The 12206-nt window shown below is 31.5% G+C and overlaps 1 protein-coding gene across 1 annotated transcript in view; it reads right to left on the bottom strand.

Moving 5' to 3' along the window:
- The window catches only part of LOC143348831 (uncharacterized), a 334784-nt gene that overhangs the window by 206631 nt on the left and 115947 nt on the right, over positions 1–12206 (bottom strand). The gene's annotated exons all lie outside the window — the stretch shown is intronic.

The raw sequence follows: 12206 nt of genomic DNA, 5'->3' as shown, positions 1-12206 counted from the left end.
TTAATTTTACATAAAATTGTAACCTGGAGAGTATCATTTACAATAAAATTTTAAATTACTGTAAATTAGTATAAAAAGTTGTTCGATTCAAGACAATTAGATTTTTCATCGCAACAATTAAAAGAATGATTCCATGAAAAAAGAAATTATTTTCTTTTTATACGTATCTCGTTTCACTGAATTTAATTATCACTAACAAAGACTGGGAGTTGCTTCCAGAGGAAAATTAATAGTGAAATGAAATATGAAAATTCATCCGCCTTTATTACTTATAAAAGCTGTTTAAATGAACATCAACATATTTATGTTCTCTGTACGAATTCGTACTCGTATATTTTATTTATTGAAATATCAAGGGAGCTCGTTCAATTCAACAATACTGGATATAAAAAAGAATTATACGTTTTGTAATTGAAAAAATGAATTGGAAAGAGAATTATTAATATGTTATGCGTATTATGAAATTGCAAAAATTGCACACGCATGAAAATGCTTGGTCATTTGATAAACAATTCTTTTATATTCAATAAGGAATGATAAAATGTTTTTAAAATATTTTACACAATTTTTACCATTATTTTGTTTTCCCGGATTATAAAGTATAGTGACCATACAAATAAGTGTTCATTATCGTTGGGAATTTTTATATTTTATACATTTTCCTGGTGCATTGAGAAATGCGTGTAAATCATCGAACTTAGCCTTGAAGCTGTGTTTTCCTCTTTCTCATATGTACTTCCCCGCATTCAATAATCATGAGCTTCGTTGATAGGCTCGAGTTACAGACGTTGCATATGATAAATGAATTGTTATTCGAAATACAGTCACAGTGAAAATTATGCAACGCGTATCGACGAATATTTTGACTAGGTTTTAACTAACTTAAAAAATAGATTAAAATTCTCAAAGGAATAACTTTCCAAAGGATGTTCTATTTTTAATTATTTTACCAATTTTAAGCGACATATGTTTGGGTCAGATGGGAAAATTAAAATTTTTAAATTAAAACGGATGCCAGACGAAAAGTTTTGAATAAAGAATTTAAATTTAGCCTTGAAGCATGGAGGTAACAGTCTCATAATTTGGAGCTGTGAAAATTTACAAACGAAGTTATCGACAAAAAAAGTTTGTTTAAATATTTAAATTAAAATCTTTGAAAGATAATGCACAAAAATTAAGAATATTTTATTCGTATATCAATCTTCTGATATAAGAATGATTATCATATAGTAGCCTTAATATGATTCAGATATTGCTAAAATTTCCAGATTTAATCATGATAGATCAGGTTTGGCAGGAATTAAAAATAAAGCTAAAGAAACTTAAAATATCGAATAAAAATCAATCAAAACATACTCTGCACAGAATGGGAATAAACAAAAATTAGAAAAATTAATAAAATCAATAGAACAATAATTACAATACATTATAAATAACAAAGTTTACCCTATCAAGTATTAAAATTAATTTTGTACAGTGTTATTATGCAATTATGTGTACGATTTAAAGCGTGAAATCAATTGTCATATTTTAATTTTCCTTATTTTTTTTTCTATTATTCTGTTAATAAACTTAGCTAAAATATTCAACGATACACAATATACGATTTTCACTGTGACTGTACATGAACTGTCATTTTCACGCTGTTGTTTTCCTCATCAGTATTACATAAACAAAACACATAGTATTTGCCTTTGTGTAATGTCTACAATTTTATAACACAAAGTAATAATTTTCCCTTTCAATTAATTCGATGTACTTTAGACTCTATGAATTACGTTATTCAGTTTTAAGTTTAAAATTAGTTGCCTTTTCTAAAAATTACCAGTTGCATTCTCGTACGTCTTTGAAGATATTAAAATTTTCTATATATTTTTTAAATTAAAAATTACATGTTTCTTCTCCGAATGACCAATTACACGGCAGAAAAAAAACTTAAAATTTTCTATATATTTTTAGTATTAAAAATAATACATTTTTTCTTTAAATGATCAATTATTGTCAAAAACGTCAAAATATTCCGTACGTTCCTTTTGATATGAAATGCCTCGTGTTCGACTAACCGTGTCTATAATTCGATAATAATTAAAACGAAAAATACACTTCGTGCAATATGCTCATCAATGGGTTTAAAAGATTATGAAGGATAGAATTCGACGTGCGATATTTTAATTTAATCAGCCCGAACGGTGTATTTAGCTCGCGAATGGAGGTATTCGGGGACACGCATAATTTATTTAGTAATAATTGCGCTAATTACGAAACGGGATTATTCCGGTGACGTCTCTGTAAAAATAAAAACAACGACAATCTACGAAAATCCGGCTAACGAATGAATTAATTCAACGCGGCCAGTGGCCAACGTTATTTAGCTCCATTCGTATCCCTCTATCTGGAAAACAACTGTACATTGCGTTGTTTACAAACGTATGAAGCTACGGTTTTGCAACATAGCTTTCCAAAGATATTTTGAATGAAATATTCACTTGATTATTTACTTAATATCGTTAATCTCCTCATTAACAGGATTGATCTTGGTAATAAAATAAATTAAAATCTCCCTGCAATTTGTTAGAGTTAATTTGCAAATTCTATTCATGGCGCCAAATGGCTACTCGTTCCACATTTAAACCTTTTGCTGATTGCCAGAGGATGGATAAATGTGTTCGTTATAAACAATTTGTCCAGATACACTACGCTTTGCAACGTTGATTAACACTCGATGCCCAATGTTCAGTTTATCAAAGCATTGTTAAAGATCCTGGCAGGAAATTAAACGTCATTATCGACGTGATGAAAATTCCAATTGAAATATACAAGCATCGAAAAGTTCTAGGATATCATTATTTGATAATAAAAATTATATTTTAAATAGAGGACGTCTAACAAAGAAATTCGCGAGTATCGTTTATAAATCCACACGTTCTCGAAATATTTGTAAAATAAATGTATTCTTTTCTGTGATCAATCAACTCTAGATTAGGTAATCGTATCAGCCCACAGTGCTATAATTCTGATTACTGATATGATATTTAAAATGTCTCTACCCTGCCTTGAAAACTATTGAAACAAATCTATCTCGGAAAGCATTATTTTTAAAAATTCACTATACCCAGGATTTTTCGCGCATGAAATTCGAAGCTGTAATTATCGTAATTACTAACCTCGTATCGCCCGAGCAAATATTTTCATTTCAAAAATGATATTTACGCAAAATAGATATAATTATTTATTGGATAAATCACCTCGATATTCGTTAATGATTCTCCGAATGCAAATACTATCAACCACCTTTTACGATTAATCATTTCCAACGAATCGACAGTGCTCGCTACGGGGAACGTTATTAATGTTTTTATTTTAATCTAGAAAGCCAGCTGCGATTTTATGAGACATCAAGTTACGCAACAATCGTCACGGTTCGGTTGTTTCTCTTTACTCGAGAAAAATATTTGGGTGCTCGATAGGATCTGTAGTCATCGACATCGCGTGTGCGTTTTCTCACGTAGAGATTAAGCATTTTGATTATCGAACGCAATTAATTTTTATCGTGCCGTTCGATAGTGCCACGATAAAGTGTTATCGAACCTTGGCCTTTTTACGCTGCCCCGTTGTTCCGTCCGTTTCGCGGAAGTTCTCGAAAATCGGAAATTTCTTGCTCGCAGTGTCCTCTTCGACGGTGCAAAGAAAGAGGCCGGAAGAAGGTAAAAAGGATTGGAAGTAAAATTAATTAGCAGAGTCGTCGCGATAGAGGATTTTCAATTTTAATTACCCGGCTTAACGAACTCTTAATTAGAAGCAGAGAGTGTTATAATTAACATCTACGGGCCGCGATTTATTTTTATCGCCCGGGTAAAAGCAGTAATGAAATAAACAGGGTTCATCGTGACACGTGGGGCCCACTTCAGTCGTGAATTGGGGCCACAAAAGCGATGAAAAGAGCCCCCTTTCCCTCTTTGCCTCTATTTTTATACGCACTCGAACGATTCTTAATCAAGCCTCGGAACTTTTTACATTAATTTTAACGAAAAACCGCGTCTATTTACAACTTCTTTGCTGTCCGTTCCGGCGAATGATACGTCGAAATTTGATTAAAAATTAATAATATTCAGAAAAGTTAGATTCAAATATGGTAATGCGATTTCCAGACTGTGAACACGATTTCAGATTCGCGAGAAATCTGAAAAAAAGTCGACGAAATTTAAAAAACATACATGTTCCATACGCCGGAGATAGAATGCGAAGGTCTTCGTTTTATTAGTATATCACTGAATTTGCTCGGTTTCTTCAATTTCAATATCTTTTTTACTCTTTTCTGTGAATTTCCTACGCAGAACAATTTTATTCGTGTAGCGAGAAATCTAATATTTTATGTAAATGACGTTGCAAACGTAACTCGATGGCAAACGTGCCTTGTCTCACACTGGGATTAATAATGCGGTTGATGTCGTGCTTAACTGTTTCACACCGACCTTTATAATGAATGACAAACCTTTCTTATGTACAATAAATTAATACAAATTTAATAGGGAACTCTTTTCTTATTTATTTGTGTCTATGTATCCGGAGAAATAAAATGATAGATCATTTGGTTGATAGATCAATAACTGAATAGTTATTATTGACTCGAATTTTTCTCTAGAAAGTGGGTAGGATTTCGGGGGTATGTCTACTCATAAAAAATGATTGTAATTGACCCCCGCAATCGAAAATAATTTTTCCAGAACGATTTGAAATTTTTGTTTTTTCGTCGAAAAAAGGCACTTAATTAGATTTTCAATAAGGAATTCTTTTCTCGAAAGCAAGTAGGATTTCTGGGATATATGTAATGATCAAAAATGATTGTAATTGACTCCAGAAACCGAAAATAATTTTTCCAAGACGATTTTAAATTTTTGAATTTAATTGTTAATAACTTTTTAACGAAGCCTCCATCAACAAATTGGTATTCTTGATTTTCTTCTTATTTTGGCCTCTAGAATCCCCCATTAAAATTTTTCCCAGGGGTGGCTGAACACCCTGTATAAAAAAGAAAAATTGAATCTACTGGAATATTTTAATATATTTGACTGAAATTTGCAGTATGTAAAAAATAAATTTTTGACATATCCTAATGACTACTTTTCTGTCTATTCTCTATAAAAACAGGAGACCTAATAATTTAAAATGTAAACTAAAGCAATAGGATGTAAAGGAAACGGAAACAAATTATAGTGGCGTTAAAAATCCGTAAAATAAATTTCCAGTTGTAGAAGTTAATTTATATAAATTCGAGTCGTAAAAGTCCGTTGCGGAGGTTCGAGTAAACTTCTGTTTATTTATCGAGTTACCAAGGTTTTACGGAGGGAAATGAATAAAGTTTCGATCTATAGAGTCTTTCGACTTAAAGAGGTTCGAGGTATCGAGGTCCAACTGTGCTCGAAAGCCCACAGCCAAACATCGAAGATCGAAAAAGTCATTCTCACTAAACTGAAAATCAGTATATAAATATTTAAACACCGAAAAAATTAGATATGTAATAAACGATCAATTTGCATTGCTTCAGGACTACTAATATCTCATTTTATGTCAGACATTTTTTCCGTTTCATTTTACTTTATCCTTGCGAAAGACGACCATAAAATTTCATAATCGAAATGCACTGTTAATAAAGATATAGATTAATTATACTCTGTTGACTCGTTGAAATCAAATAATTTACCACACCCTTATCGAGTTTATCTTTTACACTCGGTGCAGGCTACCACTTTGTTCGTGGAGCCGTTTTATTTAGTAAATAGAAGGTTTGATACTATTTACAACACTTGAATTTATTTACAATATTTACATAGGTGTTAACAGTTTAATTTCTATGTCCTTGGTTCGATTCTAATTTGTAACAGTTCTTGTGATGTTCCTATGGTATTCTTGTAGTGTTCTTACTTGTTCTAACTCTAAAAACTCATGCCCCGCGATTTTATACACATTCCAAAATAGGTGGAGATTTGGAATCGCCAATCAAACCCCTGCCCATCCCTCGTGGGTTAGTCCTCAGACAGTCGAAATCTCACCCACTGAGGGTGGTGCAGGGGTAGGTGTCCGCGGTCCCAAGGGGCAGGTATGGTCCCGAAGTATGGTTCCTTTACGGCGTTATGGTACGGCAATTTGCATTGTACCATAAAATACAAAAGGTTCCCAAAGTGCTGATTAAATAATTTAACTAATCAGGTGTACGCTAAATTGATATAATATTCACTAATTGAGGCCCGTTAATAAATGTTGGGAATTCCCAACACTCGGTGAACACCTGTCATTTAATTAATTAAAATGCACGTCGTTCGAGTATGCATAATTCATAAACGAAGGTTGATACTTAATTGCCAACATATGCGAAAAAGCCACGTCGTACACCCTGAGGCAGGTTCACCATTTCTACATATAATAGCATCTCATAAAAGCATATGGTCGCCATTCGCGAGCAGTTCTGCGCTGTATATTTGTTTCTGAAAACTTCCTTTTGTTTCAAAATTCTGTTTACCAAGAATATTCAAACGGGAGAAAAAGAATAAAACTAAATATATATGCACACTTGTACAAACAGCAACAGGTCTATTATAATTAATTGTATATTCCTCCCGTGGGCCAATTGTGGGTGTTTCCTTAATTAAACGCAACTGCAATTTTTTTAGGTCTAATCTGCTTCGTGTTTAAAAATTTTTTAATTAATCTGCGGATTCAGTAAAATATTACAACGTCGACGACGAAAATGTTTATGCTTTTTTTTCGTAATTCCGGAAAATAATTAGTACGTACTTAATATGTAATTTATTTAAACGTGCGATTAAAACGTTAGTAATAATAGTAACAATAATAATAACGATGGTAGGTATGATAATAATTATGGATTTCGATATTTTTACTTTTCTGTTTTTTACTGTAATTTTTATTAAAGATCCTCTATTAAGAGTGTTTAATTATTGTTACTGCGTTACTATTTTATCCGATATGTATTTAATTTATTATTTTGCAATATTCAACGGTAGAATTTCGAATAGCTTGTACTCTTTTATGAGATATTGTTAACATGTTTCTTGCTTGACGTTCTATAGATGTTTCGTAGAAATTGCAGAGTGAAATGTTAATCTTAATTTGCGCATCTGCGATTCTAAACAATTTATACCAAGGATTCCTGTTTATCTAGACAATATTACTCGAATTGAAACCCAAGGGAAACCTCCATGTGCGACCTCTCACGTAACAATTGGTCGCGCGACCTGCGATGGGATAATCGCAAACTGAGCTAGTATAACTGATTCTACATACTAAACCGTTTCTATACAATGTACGATAGCTCCTTGTTTTCCTGAATGCGAGATTAACGAGTTAATCTTGTGTCAAATTCTCGAGCAAGGTAAGTATAACTAACTCCAACGTTGATCCAGTAATCGACACTTCCAATTTGGCCTATTAAAACGAATTATGTAATAGTAGATTGATAGAAGCACCGTGTCTCTTGCTCTTAATGAATTATATTAACAAAAATTTTACAGACAAATTAGAATGTTATAAATAGAGATCAGCTGTTATGTTTGTTTTAGACTATGGAACGGTTGTATATTAATACGACGATGATGGAAATATCTATGGTCGAATGCTCGATATTTATCTAAAAAATTCATAAACAAAGTGAAACTTTTATTCAAAAAATTGAATAATACTATAAGTACTCGATAAAATCTTATTTAATTATTATACTGTAATACGAGCTAGTATAGTTGATTCTACGTACTAAACTATTCCCATGTACGACAGGGCTTTGTTTTCCTGAATGGGTGATTAATGAGATTCTAGAGTAAGATAATTACAACTAATTTCAACGCTAATCTTGTTGATACGATTGGTAATAGATAAAAGCTTCATGTGCCTTATCTTTAATCGTTTGACAATAGTGATTTTATCTCGATTTTGAAAATAAAGAGTCGACTATTATGTTTCCCTTTGCATTATCGAATACTTGTGCATTGATGTCACCGATGACCAAGATACGTATTTCCAATACTCGTAGATCGATAACTTATTTTTCAAGAATTTACACGTAAAATCAAACTATTATTTTCATTTTAAAATGTAAATAGACTATCAGTGCCCTATAAAATCTAGCTAGAATAATTGATTCCACATATTAAACTGTTTCTATACAAGGTATAGCTCTTTGTTTCTCTGAAAGGAAGATAACATTGACTGCCAGGCCTATTTTCCGTATCTAGGAATGTCCTCAACATTTCTTGAAATTTCAATCTGAAAATCTGTACTATTCTGCACTTCAATGATATACTTATCATTTCATTTCCCAGTTACACAAGTATTATTTAAAAATTTATGAGTATTAGAGTTCGTTCGTTTTAAGTAATTAAAAAAAATAATACACGACAGTCTCTGTTGCCAACGACGGTTGTCGAGAAATACTTCGATAATTGAGACCGTTTATATTAATCAACTGCACAAATTATTGAAAAAGGTCGCGCGTGGTTTATGCATGGACGGTGCACCGTCCCATTTCAGTCGAGTAGCCAGACAGTTCTTGAACGAACGATTTTCTAACAGATGGATAGGTCCTGCAGGACCTTGGCTTGCAGAAATGCTTGCTCGTTCCTCCAGATTTAAATCCGATCGATTTTTATATTTCTGGATATTTAAAAATATTATTTATTCGTCAACCCCTATTCTCGATCTCAAAACTGACCCAAAGATTCAATCTCTGTAAAACGATTCGATAGTTTAATTTTAAATTAGACTACAATTGAAAGAAAAGTTGTATTTTTATCACAGAATAATAATGGCATAAATAGATTTTCCTTCTTCGCCTAAACCAATCCAATTTCCAAAATAATCTTACCTACAGCAATGAAAAAATTACAATATTACAAATTACCAATCATTGTTTCGTTAACCAATCTTTTTCTTCGTTCTATAATGACATAGACGTTCTGTGTCCAAAACGCAGAGTCTTATAATATTTGAAACCAGCGTTAATAGCTAAGCTGTAGATTTAGCTTTGGTTTCAATTTATGTGCTTACTTGAAAATAAAGAAAATTACGTTGCGAATATTACACTCCGCCAACATGCATTGATAACTTTTAGAACAGGGTCGAGGACGGAATGGCATAAATTCAGCCCCGATTATTCTGAAATATTAATATGGAGCATGGCGCGACGAATAAATGCAGTATTGAAAACAAAAGGCCTCTGGTTCAAAAAAATTATAACAAAAATTCGGAATAAAATATTGTTTGGATGTGGCAACATTGTTTGGGGGTCGACCAAAATTATTGCCCCGGCAAGAGGAAAAGAAAGAAAGAGGTTGTTAGGTCGGTTCGTTCAAACTGTAGAAGCTTTCAATTTATGGCCGCAAATATATCAAAGAAAGCAACGAGAAAATCGATATGTTAATAACTACAAACGAGAGAAAAGCAAACTATAAAAGGTTGCATAAATTGATCAAAAAGAATATAGTCAGATGGTAGAAAAACATATACACAATATGTATAGCAAACATTAAAACATAGTCGAGGTTGTATCGTGATACATGTAACGATTTATGGTATATACAAGATTTATTGCATTTGGTATTATGAATCAGGCCATCACAGAAACGATGGAATATGTACCGTGTCTCGTGGATGAAATAATTTTCCACTTAAACGGAGATCCCAAACATGCTGCAAAATCGTTCCGAAAGTGGTTGCATTTATCGAAATTCGAGGTTTTATATTTAAGCTCATACAGAATTTACTGTAAAAATAATTTTATAGTCCCTGCATGCTTTTCAAACGTAAACTAAAGCCAAGCAAAATTTTGTAACATTGTCATTGGAATTAGGAATTTTACAAAGTAATATCTACGCCACTAAATTATCGAATACTTCTATTCAACACGTTATAATTTTGCTGATAAACCAAAAAACAATTAGTTTTTTATTAACCCCTGACACGTTACCTGCCATGATGATTAAATTTAAAACGTGCTTTTGAAAGCTTGCAATAACCGAACTTTAATAAAAATTTTTGTAACATTGTCACTGGAATTAGGAATTCTACAAAGTAATATCTACTGAACTATCGAATACTTCAATTTATCGCGTTATAATTTGAAAAAAAGTCCACATAAACCAATTAAATTTGTTGCATCTCCACTTAGATAAACCAATTTTCTAAATATTATATCGAATATTCTGTCTTATAGCGTTTTAAATAAATTGTCGACCGTTCAGGGTTAATAATTGCACAGTTTAACGGATATCGGTACAGCTTTAACATCGCTTTGGAAAATAAATTCTTTCCCGCCAGCTCGACCAGGATTATATTCTATTTGCTCGTTGATTAATGCTACGCAACTAATGCTATACGTTCGCCTCTTTATTTTTTATTTTAATCTTTCCATTGTATCCAATTCCAATCCATATCTCCGTCAACCATTCGTCGACGCTTCAATAATTTATTCTATTTCCGTACATCGTGGTGGTAATAATTCCAACCATCTGGATCATACAAATTAAATTTTTTCGCATCCATAAAGATGAGGATCCTCCACTTTTTTCTTCCACTGAATATGTTGGGTTGCAAAACCTCAAACGATCCCCTTTATGGCGGGCATTTAGTGATGGCTTCTTGCGCAGTTTGTTTCGTCGTGGTCATAGATATATTTTTTTAACACGCGTGGAACATTTTTAATATTTTGTTCTACGCTTCAGGCAGAAATAAGTTGACAAAATTTCAAAATTAAATTTTCATCATAGATAATAGCCATTAATAATCGTTATTTATACTGAAAAACTATTTCTGTTAATTATAATTCTTATTTGTGAAAGCAATTTTCACTATTTTATTGGTCATTGGTAACCAAAGTTATTTTAATTTTTTCCCATTTTGATTATAACAATTACGGTCTCGGCTAAAACATAAATAGATCTATAATAAATTTATAATAAATAATAATAAATTTAGTTCTACGCTTCAGGCAGAAATAAGTTGACAAAATTTCAAAATTAAATTTCAATCATAGATAATAATAGTTATTTGTATTCAAAAACTATTTCTGCTAATTATAATTCTTATTTGTGAAAGCAATTTTCACTATTTTAATGGTCATTGGTAACCAAAGCTATTTTAATTTTTTTTTAGTTATAACAATTACGGTCTCGGCTAAAACATGAATAAATCCATCGCTTACAGAGATTATTCTGCATCGAACTACTATCGAAAAAATGCGTAACATTTTCAACGAAGCAAAAAGTTTTATTTAAACAAATTTCTCTGTTGTGCTGTCATGTTTTATTTCTTTTATGATTCTGTACCTTGATAATACTTAGATTTCTCAGTAATATCCTATTAAATGATTTAGCCATAAATTCTACTTTTTCATTTTTTTTTCAGCCTACTTTTTTTGTAATAGAAATAAATTATATACCTAAAAATATTCAACAATTTTCATGTTATGAATTATGCTATACTTTTGTCGTTTTGTAGATTACGTGTGTTGGAATTAACTGTTATTTAACAAACAGAGTTAATTGCATATTACACGATACAGTAACAATTATTTTGACCTCAATGTGGTTTAGTCTTATGACATACATCGACATTAATTTAGTTTGTATTATGAAGTAATAATTCATCGTTTGGATTAATACTATATTTTACATGACAAATAAGTGACCGTCACTGAATACACATAGATCTATAACTGTTAATTCCAATATGTCCAAATGAACTTTTGCACCAATGTCCAAGTACGCTCATGATTTGTTGATTGTCATGACAAATACTAATTAAACTGGAAACTGCACAGACCAAATACGACTAAACTGGAATTGCTTTTGCATTTCAATAAAAATTGGGGAAAGGGGAGAAATTGTTTCTAACTAGATAAGTAGAAACAATCTTTCTTCCTAATTTAAAAAATCCTATGACGTTTAAAAAAAAACTCGAATCTAAAGATTCTTGTTACTAAGACACAGATAATTAATATTGTTGTAATTTATTTTATTATCTATAAATTGCTAATTTTGTTATGTTTCAAAGTGTCATTATAGTGCCAAAAAAGAGTAAAAAAGACACTCTTTAAAAGATAATAATCTGGGAGAAGGCCAGAGAAAAGGTGTACAATTTTTCTAATTTTTTACCTGCTTAAAATTCGATACACATTGAATAAAATAAAGTAAAAATAA

Source organism: Colletes latitarsis, chromosome 2, assembly GCF_051014445.1.
Source record: "Colletes latitarsis isolate SP2378_abdomen chromosome 2, iyColLati1, whole genome shotgun sequence".
Classification (NCBI taxonomy): domain Eukaryota; kingdom Metazoa; phylum Arthropoda; class Insecta; order Hymenoptera; family Colletidae; genus Colletes; species Colletes latitarsis.
The sequence above is the reverse complement of the archived record's forward strand: the minus strand, read 5'-3'. Positions and strand labels throughout refer to the sequence as shown.